Raw genomic sequence first — 15,107 nt, forward strand, 5'->3', positions numbered from 1 at the left:
TGATAAATTTTAGTGGAAATTCTAAGGCAACTTAAACCTCTTAAAAATACATAATCAGAGGGCTTTTTCCTAAAAATTAATCAGAAATTATAGGAAATAATATCATTTTCTAACATTTTTCTTTATGTCATATGAATTATTGTCACAATGGCTCCTCAATCCACAGCTATTTGAGGGTTTGGCCTGGAAATTTACACACCCTTTATTAAATCTTCATGCACAAATATCATTTAGTGAACATTGAAATGTTCAAAGTCTTATCTTGTAAATTCCTTTTTAAATATCTGTATAAGTGGGAGTAGCTGAGGCTCTACCCTCAAGCTGTTTTCACGAAACAGTTTCATGTGTAGCTTATCTGGAAGAGCAATACAGAATCAAATAGCAATTGCATCCCTTTGATATTAACACATAACCAGTGAAATGCTTTGAACTATTTCCATTAGGGGAGAGAGAAATTATTTGATAGACCATGTTCATTTACAAAGAATTCACAAAACCTACTTTCTAAGAACACAGCATGAATCAAATAGCTGGAGACAATTTGTCTTCTCACACTTCTCAGCATTTTCCCAGGATTCCTCTCCTCAGAGGCATTTTCAGTCTTTCTTCGGGGTCATTTTACCTTTTTGTCTCTATGGCATTTTGACTGTTTCTCTGACTTTGTTTGTCTTTTCCCAGGTGATTTGCACACGGATATGCTCACATTCACTTCTTAGCACCATAGAAATTCCTTACTCTTCAATGTCTACCTTGTAACTTTGTATTTCAGTGAAATAACAATTTTTTAATGTTTCTTGTTCAAAACAGAAGTAGTAACAGCTTGCTGAATCTCTCCTGAATAAAGAGTGACTGTCAGCTTTATCGTACTAATTCTCTTTCCCAAATAAAGCCTTATGTGTTGTCTGAGGGCGAACTGTTTTTATAGTTATTTTAAAAACTGTTGAGATGATAAAATACTTTTCACATAGAATTCCTAGCCAAAATGAAAAATGTACCCAAAGGTCGAAAGAAGTGCAATGCTTACGTCATTTTCTTCCCCACTGATGAGCTGTGTGAAGAACTTTAACCCAAGTCAATGCCTATGTCAGCTTTTGAAGGAGTTTTATTCATGTTCCTCATAATCTTTTTTTTTTGTTCCCTGGGCTGACAGGAAGTGTCTACCAGAAAGAGATCACCAATAATGTGCTGAATTTGCCAAGAGATCACAGAAGTCTGTTTAGAATGTCACGGTAAGAAAAAAAAAGGGGGGGGGGGGAGGAACATGACAAAGTGCCTTCTGTTTACAGGGATCATAACTTGTAATATACAGGTTCAACACTGCGGTAGACCATAGTAAACCTCAAGGATTTCTGCTGTTGTAACTTTGAATGATCCAAGGGCTTGAGACGAACAAGAAGTTATTCTTTTACCCTGATATATTCATACAAATTGCTATTTATTCTCTTAGCAAGTCTTGCCTTTGCAACAGAAGCAAAGTTAAAAAAGTCAAGATCTCTTGAGTGAGTAGATAAAAAAGGGCAGAATCATTTTTTTTGCCCACTTTTTGTGTCCTGCCTATATTTCAGATATAATACAATAAAGGCCAGTGCTTTACAAGATGTTTTCTTCCTGAGAATATGAGTCAAAGAGAAAGAAAACGAAGTCAATTAGCAGGGAAAAAAAAATGACGGAAAATATTTGGATAATTTGCGAGTCATGATACTGTACCAGCCTTTGTGAAAACTCTATCATATACCATACAGTTAATAATATTCTCTGTCTAGCCATCAGATAAGCAGATGTAACAGGCTTTCTCTGTCTAGCCATCAAGATAAACAGATGTAACAGGCTGACCACTTTATTATAACAGGTCTCTTTAGACTAGACTGATTGCAGAAAAAATTACGGAGAATGTTGAAGATGACATTAAAATATAGATGCTACATATGCTAGCATTTTTCCAAGACTTATTCAGGCTGAATATCACATATCTCTTAGTACAGGGGACCCCACAGGCAGCCATAGAAGAGGATTAAGCAGGCTGTCAGAATTTTTCAGATAACACACAGATAGATCATGGCAGTTAATTTTGCCCTATTTTCAGATCATTTGTGTAATTTTCAGTCTGCCAAAAGTATGCATAAACTGGCTTTCAGAGCCATTATTCACACCCTTGCTGATCAAGAAAGGAATCACATTTTATTATTACACCATATACAGACTCACTCCGTAACAGACCTAATTTTGGCGTGTACACGGCAGACCATTGCTGCTTGCTCCCTGAAGAAGTTCCAGCTCTTTCTGATTCTTCATACAATATCTGAGAGTATTAGACTCATGGACTGAACATCACTTTGGGTGCTGAGAAATAAACAAGCAGAACAACTGCTGGAGCAGAACACAGACTTACTGAGTCATAACGCAGAACAGTACCTTCCCTCTGTACACATTGAAGACTTTCTTCCTCAGTTTGTGATCTGCAAAATCTGCAAAAACATGAATTTGGAGGTTTTACATATCTCCAAAGGAAATTGAAGGCCTTGAAGATATTTTTCTGATTATATAATATATAATGCTATTTCCTTAGGTTCCTTATAGGTGTAACTTCTTGCCTTGCTATCTTACTCTCAGTTACTGAAATACCAGATATGCCAATTTGTGAATGGTATTTAAAAAACTCTTACAGTCATTTTGTCCCACGATTTTTTCACAAGAGTATCAATTTTGGATGAAGGTCTGACAGAATTCTGCATGCCTCACACCTCTTTTGTTGTTTAAATTTTTCTTCAATATGCTCAGTCTTAAATTGTAATGTAGTTGACTCAGCACTTCTTGAAACTGCTACATTTCACACTAGTATCTGTACATAGTAGGTAAACTGATTCCTGCTAGGTTTTTTTAATGAGTACTACCTTTCCCAGTTTTGCAAAATTATAAATTCCTTAGATGTTAAAATAATAGCTATAGGGTTCAGCTGCTAAAATATTATTGTTTTTAAATCTATATTGAATATTACGCTCGAGATAAATTAATCTGCATTCTGATCTTGTTTATATGAGTTCATATGCTCATGCCCTTTAGAAAGAGGACATTGTGCACACTTTGAAATGTGTGACGTGTGTGAGAAGGCACAGAAGCCAAGCAACAATGAGGTAAAATGAAGAGAATAGACTTCTTAGCATTGCAAGTACCATCTGTTCTGTAGAAACGCATCCTCTGTGTTGGCATTGCCACAGTGGTATGACATGTGTTATTACTTTTAATCATACTTTGTGCTGAAAAAAAGTCTGGTTACATGACAGATTCAGAGGTTGCAGACTCCCTCAGAGTTAGTGCCTGGAAATCCAAGACTACTTAGAGTCTTCAATATTTTTGTTTCTGAAATATAATGACCTATGTAAAATTATGCAACTGGGGACCAAGATACCAGGACAAGTATTAATATGAAACGAAGAAAGAAGACAGTATTTACATGAAAAAGACGACATTTTCTTAATATTCTGGAAAACTGTATGCTGAGGAATTTGTCATCATTTTCCTAGGGTAACATTGTGGACTATTACAGGATAATACTGGACACAAAAAATGATGGAAGGATTTCTGTCCTGACTCAAACATTTTTGCCCAATTTACTAATTACAACAATGCTTTGTTTATCAAAACAAGGAAACAGTTCAAAGCCACTATGTGAACCAGTCCTTATTGAGACATCTGTTGTGAGGTCCTCGCATATGTAAGGAGGAAAAACTTACAGACCTAAACAATGGGTTTTTATGCATCATAATAACTTTGTTTATATAATTCACAAAAACACACATCTAATTCTTGTCTATTCTTAGCCACCATCAGCTAATGTAGATGCTAGATGTTGTCCTTATGCATTAAATAGAGACACAATACTAATATGGATTGTCTTTTTTCAGTTGCTGAAGTATTAATAACCACCAGTCCTGGAATCACACATCCTAGTTCTGTTTGCACTGACAACCAAATGATGTCATATTTCTCTCTTGATTAGACCTCATTTTTATGTCATCAGTGACAATGACCTTTCAAGCACAGACATGCGGAGATATCTAACTTGAGCCTATGTGTTGTCAGGAGACTGTTACTAATATCTGGATCCCAGGATTTTCTGAAATGAGAAACAGCCTTTTGGTCTTGTGTTATATTCAAACAGCATGGCATCCAACTCATGTTATACAGTTATGATGCCCAAAACTACAGAAGCTTGGCAATTCACTTAGGAGCTCAAGTACTTTTTGAATGAAAATTAAACACCAGAGAACTGTTTCATTAGACAAAATATTTCAATCAGTGCTGTTTTGAATATATTCCCAAAATATCTTTTCCTTGACTATTTTTCCACATAGTATTTGTTTGGTAAAATATTTCAATTTAAATGTTTATTTTTTAACATTCTAATTTGACTTGTCAAATTCTTCTCAGTAGATGCCCAAGCTGTAATTTTTTTAATTCTTCAGTACCCATTAGTATTCTATACCATGTAGAATTAATCATAATATACAATATTATTTTTATAATATTGATTGAATGTGATTAATTAAAGAAAATTAGATTTTGTAAGTCTTTGTTATCATTTTTACTTGTTGCTAGAATAAGCTAATAAAACTCAGATTATATGGCTTCAGAGACTTCATGAATCACCTGTGAAAGGACATTGCTGATTAGCATTTGCATTTAGGCTCTTATCTTGCACATTATTAAATTTGAAAAAAATGGTTTTGTAATATATTCATGTATTGTCTTCTATCTGAGCCTTCAAAGCAGTGGCTATGTTGTAGTTTGCATATTAGAGCAGGTGTAAATGAACTCCTACCACTAAAAAAGCTGCATAAAATGTACAAATCAAAACATGTTCATCACAATTGCTTAATATAACCGCAGATAAAACATTAAACATTAAACACACATTTCTTTGGGAAAAAACAGCACCTTGCATTCTTTTAATTCTGTATTTGTAATTCCCTTTGAAATCCCTGGGATTTTTACACTGAAGAAAAAAAGAAGTGATAATACACTATTATATATGATTAGTCACATCATTCTAGTCTTTGGGAGACATAAGAGGGAAGAACTAAAATGTCCTGATTGCTAAACTCCAAATACACTGATTTCTTGTACTTAGCTTTCTCCAGGACTAACAACTAATATAGCAATTTACATATCTATTAATATGTTATGCAGGATGTTATGTGACAGTTTTGAGAAAAAACATGGGCCATGTCCTCCACTTCAATACTATCTTTAAATCCAAACTGAACAGAAAATGTGAAGTTCAACTTATGATAAGCCTTTCTAAACACAGAGATATTCAACAGATTCAGGATCCCTCCCATTTTGTTGTCTGGTTTTCAAATAAGTTCTTACGAGGCTTAGTAGCTGCAGCTGAAATTTTCTGGAAAATATGTTCAATTTTTCTACAGACATAGTGAACATTTCTGAACATTTTTGATGGTGGTTAAGTCACTGAACTTCAATCAGTGATATATTTTGTGTTTGAGTATTTTGTGCCTTTTGACTAGTTGTAGAAATCTATGCTTTTGGAGGTTACAGAACCAGGTTCTAGAATTCCTTCTTCCTCAGGTATGATTTATGTATTGCTTAACTCCAAAGTGTGACTCCAATTTGTTCTTTGGGTCACAGAAAAGTAATCTCTCTTAAAACTAACAGACTTCCCAGTTTATGCCCCCATAATCTACTGATTAAGACACAAAGCCGAGGAAGTAGGAAATTCTGATGGATAATTACTGAAAAAAGATTCCTAGCCTTTGATTCTTACTCAAAATAAATGGCTGCTGATGGTGGTATTAGAATCTGCAGATACTGGCATGGGAAATAGGACCTCTCATTCCTCATGGTGGCTTAATATTTTGTTCAGAAAGCAGGCACTCAGTTAAACAATCCATACCTCTACATTTTCACTTGCTCCTTTAGCTGAACAGTTTGCACAGAGTGCAATATCAGGTGCCCAGCTTGACCTGCAACCTTCTCTGAAATCAGGCCACCCCATTATGGCCAGAGCTTTGATGCAATCCTCACAGGCTTTCCCAAAATGCATGTATTACAATTATTCAGTCCAGAGGCTGCACATATCCCTGTGCTGTGTTTCCTCCGGCAGTGCTTGAAAATGTGCTATTATTGAAAGAGTTAAAAAAAATCCCCTTGGAAAAGCTAATTATTGCATGCAGATACTTCTTTGTGTGATCAAGGAGGGGACAATTTAATAGGCTCTGTAATACAACCAAGAACAAAATTGCTTTAAAGGAAGTCTCTTGTTGAGTGACAACTCTGTTGCCTGAGCCAATTAGGTCCCAATAAAGAGTGTTGAATTGGCTCCTGCTTTCTCATTAATTATGTTCTGTCACAGACATGGGGCTTGATTTAGCAATTTTGTATTACATTAAGATACTGAAAGGAATGGAACAAATGGCTCACTCTGATAATAGGCATTCTATACACGGTGTGACATTTACTATCCAGCTGTCCATAAGGCAGCCTAGCACTTCAGTTCAGGGGTTTATTTGTCATTGCTTCAAAGGGACACTCAGCTTTTCACAAAAAAGAAACAGAGAGGCTAATAGATAGGACAAAATGTACTGCTGATATGCTTTATTAGAGATAGGATGCTAGGGTTTTGCTAACAAGCTCATCCGTTGGGACTAAGCCGAGTTTGCTGTCAATCATCCTACACACAAAAGCACACTAGTTAACAAGGAGAAATGAATTACAGACACTTATTCCTGCCTGTGGGATCACAAATACACCAATCTGTGAAAGAGGCACAAACTCAGAAGACAAACTACATATTTGTCAATAACCTCCTAGAAAGAACCCTAGTAATTCTTTGAAGACCTTTGATTTAGCTTCCCTCTAAAATACATGTATAGGAAATGTTTTAGTTACCATGACATTTTCCTTTGTTACTTGTACAATTTTTCATCACATTAAAAACAGAAAACTGAGGAGGTCTGCAAATGTTGTGCTAGGTATATACACTGCTTTTTATACCAAGCCACAGGGGGCAGCTACTGTTGTAATATTCATTAATAGCAACAGAAAATTAAATCTCAAAAACTTTAGTTTCAGGCTATCTTGAATCAATGTGTAGAGCATAATCTAAATCCCAATTTATGTCTTATATAATAATTAAAATAGCAGGATTTTTTTCCTAGGCTCGGCTTATTTTTTCACCCTCCATTATGTATTTTCAAGCAGAGTTTTGATCCATTGTTTGCATCACACTTGCAAGTTCAGATTCAATGTGCAATTCAATAAGCACACTACTTTAAAAAAGCTTTGTTTATGTATGCAAGTAAATATTATTAATGCGTATATTTATGTGCATGTATGAACTTAGACATGATTGTTTGACCCTGATTACATCTTCTTGTCACAGCATTGCCATTTATTATGTAACATATCCAGTATGACTGACTTCATCAAGAAATTAAAATCCTTAGAAAACTGGGAATTTCTTTTGCAAAATATTAGTTTCATTTCAAAAAATATCCAAGAAAAATAACCTCTAGATGTGAAAGTGCAAAGAGGAAAATAAACAAATGTGTGTTGTTGAGAAAAGCAAAACATAGTTTATTTTCCAGACAGAAATGTGTAGTCAAAAACTTCACTGAAGTGTGTATAATCCTTTCCCTCAAAGTAGTATCTAAACTTAAGTAATTATTTCCTCAGTTTTCCATGTCTAGAGGATTTTCTGCAATAATAGTTCTTGTTTCAGGTATATGGAATAGTGTCTAAGATTTTACTACTAGACAAGGTAGTATCTATTTGAGAATATCTTAACTAGTAGAGAATATCTCATTTTATCCTATTATGAGATAGAAATCCTGCAGTTAAGTCCTTTATTGCCTCTTCCATCAGGGTCTAGTGCTCTTTCACCAAGATTAAAAAATGCTCCTTTAAGCTTCCTTCTTCTCCTGTACTTGCTTATGCTGCAGGCCAGGAATATGAAGGGGTCACCCTCTAAGCAGCTGCCAGAAACAGAACTAAGATGTTCTTGAATAATTTAGGAAAGAGTAGACAGACTTCTCCCAGTAACACACTCAGGCCTGAGTTTGTGTGTGTGAGTAGGTTTGTTGGCAACGTTGACAAAGGAAAATAGCTTTTCCTCCTGAAAAACCTGAATAACAGATTTGGGACCCCTCATGCAGTTAATGAAAAAAACCCAGTCCCAATCCTTAACAGAAATTAATGGACCAGGTACAGGAAAGAAGTTTTGTAGATTGTAGGCAAGGCAATATGTATTTAGTGAGTTAGACAGAATGATCTCAGTTGAGTAATAGAAAAAGCTAATTAACGCTTCTTCCAAAGTGTAACTTTCTTCCTGAATGGCACAGCATCCCCCCAACAAATAGCTTCCAAAGAACTCCCAATTTATATTTTTATTGTTTGCTTCTTCTTTACAGCCCTTCAACATAATCAGAGAAGTCAATATATATGCAATGAATAAATACAGTCTAAAGAAAAAAAACTCCTAATCAAATTGTCTATTTCTGATCCATAAAGGGCAGTTTGAACCTAATTATTTTTTCTCATCGTCATACTTCAGTCTTGCTTACCTATCTGCTATAAGTATTCTTCTATTTTTGTGATGATTTTACTAACTTAGAAGGAAAGCAAACATGGTACAAAATATATTTCAGTATTTCTGCTATCAGCCACTCCATCCTCATCTCCTGTTGTGTAGGTGGTGAGAATATCTATCCCCATTATCTTGTCAGGTCTCATACTTCCCTAATTTCAAAATGGCTTCATCTTTTCTAGGTTATAGATATCTGAAATTTTCCACTAATTATTTTTATTGCTGTAACTCTTTTTTATTTCCTTCTCTAAGCAAAAATGAAGCATTAAAATGTTTTAACTTGGATAAGGAACATATCCAGTCATAATCAATTCAGATTCAAAAGCAGCTGTATTTGAAAAGCATTAGCCATATAGAGCTGGAGAGCTCCTGTGCAAAATAACTTGACCCGAACAGTAATTTAGGTCTGAGTTATTTTTAAACATTTGCAAAGAGTGAAGAGCTCTTACCTTGGTTTCCTAGATTGTGAGAAAGTATTTCCTCTTGTCTTGGTTTGAAAGACAGATGTCTGCTAAGGAAAGCAGGAGCCTCCCTTGGGATGGAAAATATAACCCCTTTCCCTCCAAGTTACTATAACTTTGAAATTGAGGGGCTCTCAGGCAAAGATATAAGAATAGGAATAACAGTTCTTTATTAGTATGTGTGATAAAACAAACAAACAACAGCAGCTCTGGCATTGACACCAAACAGAACCCAAACCCAGTCCCAGCCTTCCCGGCCGCAGGCGCTTTCCCCGTTGGTGCAGTTCCGGGCACGGCCAGCAGGGGCGCTGCTGGCTCCCGGTGGGCGGGGCAGGTGCGGTGATTCCCCCGCTCCTGCAGGGGGCGCTGTGGCGGGAGCTAAGGGAGCATGCGGTCACGGCAGCCGGGCTGAATGGCGGAAATGTGCTGCAGCAGGAGCCTCGGAGCAGCAGGGCGGGCTCACCCGGGGCGGCAGGGAAGAGGAAGCAGAAATTCCACAGCTGTAGCAGATGGTGAGGAGTCCTTTGTTTGGTGAGGTAGGGTGTTAATAAGGTCCCAGTGCAAGGGCCTCTCTCACGAGCAGAGCTTCACTCACCGTAGAAGGCAGCACGAGACAGAACCCCTCAGTGGTGGTGAATTCTTCCCACAGTGACTACAACCTCCTTCCCTTCCGAATGCTGAGTGAGCAAGAAGGAGCTAGCAGCTGCCCCAGCCCCTTTTTTCCCAGCCCAATTCCTGCAGCATCTCCACCCTATGAGAGGAACCCTCAGATAAGAGGAGTGCAGCTAAGTGCCCTCCACCCCTGAGCTTGGCAGCTTCTTTTGTCTCTCTCAAGTACCCGGTCATTATTGTCTCCTGCAAACACGTGTGGGAGAAAATTCCCCGAGAGAACGAAACAAAAGGAAGAATCCTAAACCCCAACACCTCTTCAAGTATATCTTCAGTTTTATATAAAAGTCCTGATTCTCAGGTCCAGTGGAACACAGGATCTGAAGGGCTGGAGGGATCGCATTGAAATTAACTTTTTCTGAAGCTACGGGTCCGGATAATACCAGTCTTCCATGGGTCACAAACTGGGCTTTGAGATTGGTTTTCCTTGCACCTGGAGCTAATGAGCTCCTGAAGAGCAGTTACAGTAGTAATAGCAGTAGTGTCCCATCTACACCCTCTCAGTGAAATATAATTGTGCAACATGGTTGCAGATAAAAGTGAAATAAGGCAATAATTAAAAATTATCACTGCCAGTGATTTCTCCATAACATACTGCTGAGGGATTTACTTATCTGGAAACAGGCAAGTGGGCTATTCTATCTGATGACAAAATTACTACTTATAGTTCCTGCTTTAGTAGGACAGTTTCCATATGTTCTGTGCAACTGCAAATGTAGGAGAGATTCTTTCAGAGTATATCTCAGAGAACTGTTAGGAATTCTCACAGGGGACAAGCTCTCTCCATTGCCTATACAAGGAAATGGATGGAGACTGGCTTCCTAATTTTGATGATTTGAGGTGCAAAGTATGACCTGTTCATCTTTCAGAATATAATTAATAATTTTAATGATTTTTAAGGACATAAGCAAGAGTTTCTAGACACCAAGCAGAGTTTTTTTTTTTATTTCATATACATTTTTACATAGTATTCAATTGGTATTTTAAAAAGTGATGTCTTCCTCTCTTGGAAAATATATTTATATTGTTATGGTATCATGAGAATTTTCAAAATACAGTATTACCTGGAAACTAGCTTGTCTGGTATGTTTCATTTGAACTGTTGATAATTTTATAGGATTCGGTATATGGATTTGTGGTCTTCATACAAATTCCAGTATTTTAATTACTGTGATAATTATTACAATGATGCCAAATGAATTGGTAATTACACAGGAACTGGGTGAGAAAGCAGTGGTTCCTTGCATTTTGATGGAAATTGCTGAGGGAATCTATGTTTCCAGTCATGTGCACAACATAGGCTTACTCATGAAATCATTTAAAATCTGTTCCTCACAAAGAGACTATGAAAAAAATACATTGTGCAGCTAGGTTGGCAGACTAAACCTAGAAGGTGGTTCCTGTTGGAGATAAAGTTTCTGTGCTATGAAAGATGTAAAACTGATGGTATGTCCAAGCTGAAACTCTGAATATCCCAGAAAAACTATAGTAATATTTTTATTAACTACTTGTATATATTTTGGGGATGTTCACTATAACTAGTATGTTACTAATAAGGTGATTTACATATTCATCTCCTCACCTTATTTTTGTCTCAGAGGAAGATGGCCTTTTGGATAACACTAAGATTGATTTTGACAGTACTAGTGCTTTACCAGTGAAAGTTCTGTAGCACCCCTTGAGGGAATACTGTTTGGAGCAACATAAGAATGTCCATGGTTTTGCCAAGGGACTGTCCAATTGTGCTTTCATACCAGCAAACCAAAATCCTGTGCAGCTCTCTGAACTAGTGCATGACCATGCAGACCAAATTTGAAGGTCAGGTACTGACAAGAGCAGAATATCCACTGACTAATGAGATCTTCTTCTTCACAATGTTTATTTCAACATTGCAAAAGGAAGATGATGATGAGCATTAAACACTAGTCTTGGAGTTTACCCTAATATTCCCTCAATCCTTCCCTCTCAGTTCAGTTTACAATTATGAGTCCTCCTCAACAGCTGTTGGTATTTTTCTTTGCCTATATGCCTTGTTGGGCTTTGTGATTTTTTTTAATTAAATACATTTGTTTATTTTAATTGGATGTACATTCAGCATTTTTCTTCTTGTTTATAATGTCCATTACTACTAATGTCTAAGGTTTCATCATTTCATCTTAAAACTTAAAAAACAAGGAAAAAACTAAAAAACAAGGAAAATGAATCTTCAGTTTCATTTTTAATGCAATCAACTTAATGCAGGATGTTGTCTGTCTACTAGAAAATATTGAAAGGCAGTCATAAAAAACAATTAGCATGTGCCTTGGGAAGAAATCTGAAGAATCAGGATAAGATCTCAGTTAGAAGATTGTCTGTGAGGTTACCCAGACCATCTGTAGCACTGTCACTGAACACAAGGCACAAGACCAGGAAATCTAGATATTTGCAAGATGAATTACTTGGGAACTCTGATAAAAAAAACCCTAATTATTTTCTGTCTTCATAAGCCAGAGTTGCAAAAGATGACATGTTGGGAACAGTTTAATAACCACAGATGCCCAGTGACAGGTAGTATTCTCCTCTAAAATAGCTTTACAATTATACTACATTTTTTGAAAAATACTGCTTTTTGCTTTACAAAGCTTCAGACAAATGTTGTTTGATGTTCCTGATGCTTCTGTAGTCTAAAATCAGTTAAAATTTGGCTTCACCAGTAGCATATTAAGTATCACTAACACATCAGTCAGTGTGGCCTTGAGATTTTTTTAAATATAAATTTGTCCTTTTTCTTGGAAATAAATATGATATTCACTCTGAACACAGATGGTATCACTTTTTTACGCTGTTATAAAATTTCTTTTCAAAATCCGAAATAATTTTACATTTATAATGTAGCTATCTTCTCTTTCATTTTCCTCCCCTATCCTGGTTTCTGTGCTGGTTTTTATGTGACTACATCAGAAGTCTGCATAGATCAGGGAAATTTTAGATGGTGGCTAAAAGCCTTTCATTCTTTTTCTCTAGAGGCCCAGGAAACATAGTGTAACTAGGATGTAGAGATAGCCTATGAATGTCAAGAAATGATCCCTGAAATCTCTCAGGCCTTCCTGTTTTACAGGTGAGCTTAGGGATTCTAGAAGGTGCATACCTTGCAATCTCTGCTGACTTCGAGGAGAATGTGGCCCAGCTTTGTAAGACATGCTAAAGTTCACAGATGAATGAAAATTTCAGAGACCAGTCAGGCCTGAGTTATGGACTGTTACCTGTTATTACTTCACATGGAATCCATATGATGATCAAATGGTTACAACTATTCAGTTTTGGAACAAAATTCTAACAACTAATTAAAATAGCCATAAAAAGTTGGTTAATTTTCCTGTTTCAGTGTGTTTTTAATTCAACAGAAATTCAACTCAACATTGAGTCTAGAAAAAACAAATTGTTCTTTCTTGCTCAGTTTTACTGTTTCAAATTTTTAACCTAGGCAATTTAAATGGAAATAGTGAGCTAGAAGAAGATATCTTTTCTTATGCATATAAGTAATTATAAAGTTATTAAGACACGAAGCATAAATTTGGTGCAAACGTTTCAGTAGAAAGTGTTGGAATGTAATACATGAAAAATGAAAGGTGTGCTCTAGCTGCACCATGGCATTTCAGATTTGAAATCTGTTTGACAACACTGTTAGGTTCGCTTGGCCATATGATAGGATCTCAAGGAAAATAATAATGCAAAGGAAATGGTAGCTAATTGCAGTTTTTGTTTATGAACTGATTCAGTGAAACATGTTAGATTGTATATCTTCTCTATAACTACATTATGCTAATTAACTAATAACACATTTTCCAAATGATTTTTAAATAGCTCTGTTTAGATTCTGACTCATACAAGTAGCAAGCTGTTACTTTTTTTGCATGAGCTACAGTTAGTGATTAAAAATTATGTGCGTGACTCAAAAAGAAAAGTTCAAGTTTTAAATAATCATAAAAAATGCTTAGGCAGTCCAGTTGAGACAGAAAATATGAAAGTGTTGTCATAATTAAAGGACTGAACAAAATTAGATTTATATTCTCTCTTGGTAAGTATATGGAAACAGGTCCTGTGGACTTGACATATAAACAATAAAGATTAATAAAAAATATAAAATACATTTTATAGTTATCTCTATAACTCTATATAACTATATATAACATATTTTATAATATATAAAAGGACAAAAAATATAGATATATTTTTGTAACTGTTTTAAGCCAGAATTATGACTTGGAATTTTCTAGTTTACTCCCTGTCCATGAATCAGACACAAGTTACCCAACACTGTGAATGTGTTCAGATCACCAGTATAAAACTAAAAAAAAAAAAAAAAACCTCCTGAAATAGAGATGAGAAGAAACATCTTGGGGAAAAAATGTATTACATGAGCTTTAGCCACTTCAAACATTTGTTTGAAAATAGCCCAATTGTTTAAAGCACTAAATGAGATATCAAAATGAAAGCAATTATGTTTTTCTAAGCACAATTCAAGTATATAGGACAGTAGGATTAGTGATCTAGAAGAACTCAAAATACTATTTAAACAACTAGAAATCATGCCCATATCTTATGTATTATAATTGTCATTTCAAAAAATCAATATTGAATTTGAGTCATTAAAATTGTTTTTCCTTTTTGTGTGACAGTGAGCTTATAAAATGTGGGTCTCAAAATCAGCCTACATAGAAATAAGAATAGTCTAACTTGTAATGAACATCACTTTGCATCCTCATTTTTCAAATTTGTTGCTGAAGGATAAATAAAGGGATCAAAAGTGTGCACAGTTAACAAGAAGGTTCAATTTCATTTTCTTCAGTCATTTGGGAATGTTTTCATTGGTACTTTTTTGGTAATCCTTCTGAGATCATAGTTTTCATGTTTTACAGCAGTTCAATTCCAAATTAACACCCACATCAAAAAAAGAATCAACATACCTTCTTCTAATAAAACACTACATTTACAGATATTGCTGAGAAATTTATGATTAGGAATTCTAATTCATAAAACCGAAGAATTAAACTATTTTATAGGTGCATATGCAGCATGCTAATTATGCTACCCTTTTCTGCACAGAATTTTCATTTAGAACAGACATGCCTGAGGAACTCTTTCTGAATCTCATATGGCTGGGCTAAGCTTAGAAATTCTATTGATCACTGCTTTACTTTTACTGTCTGAATTGAGCAAATACAGGCAATAAAGAGTTTTCATGCAATACGGTATTATTACTTAGTAGAATGATCTCATCTCCATTTTGCATTATCTTCCTGTCTGCATGGAATGTGCTAGACAGAAAAGGATAATGATAAATGAAGCCTTCTAAGAAGTGTCCTTCTAAGCCCCTTGAAAGTGCTTTTCTTTTT

At 35.6% G+C, this 15,107-nt stretch overlaps 1 long non-coding RNA gene across 1 annotated transcript in view; it reads right to left on the reverse strand.

Moving 5' to 3' along the window:
• Nucleotides 1-15,107, reverse strand: part of LOC143694373 (uncharacterized) — a 108,326-nt gene that overhangs the window by 19,010 nt on the left and 74,209 nt on the right. Inside the window, exon 2 of the long non-coding RNA XR_013182835.1 lies at nucleotides 2,390-2,465. This is a non-coding gene — a long non-coding RNA (uncharacterized LOC143694373). The remainder of the gene's footprint in view (nucleotides 1-2,389; nucleotides 2,466-15,107) is intronic.

The sequence above is a fragment of the Agelaius phoeniceus genome, chromosome 6 (assembly GCF_051311805.1).
Source record: "Agelaius phoeniceus isolate bAgePho1 chromosome 6, bAgePho1.hap1, whole genome shotgun sequence".
NCBI lineage: Eukaryota > Metazoa > Chordata > Aves > Passeriformes > Icteridae > Agelaius > Agelaius phoeniceus.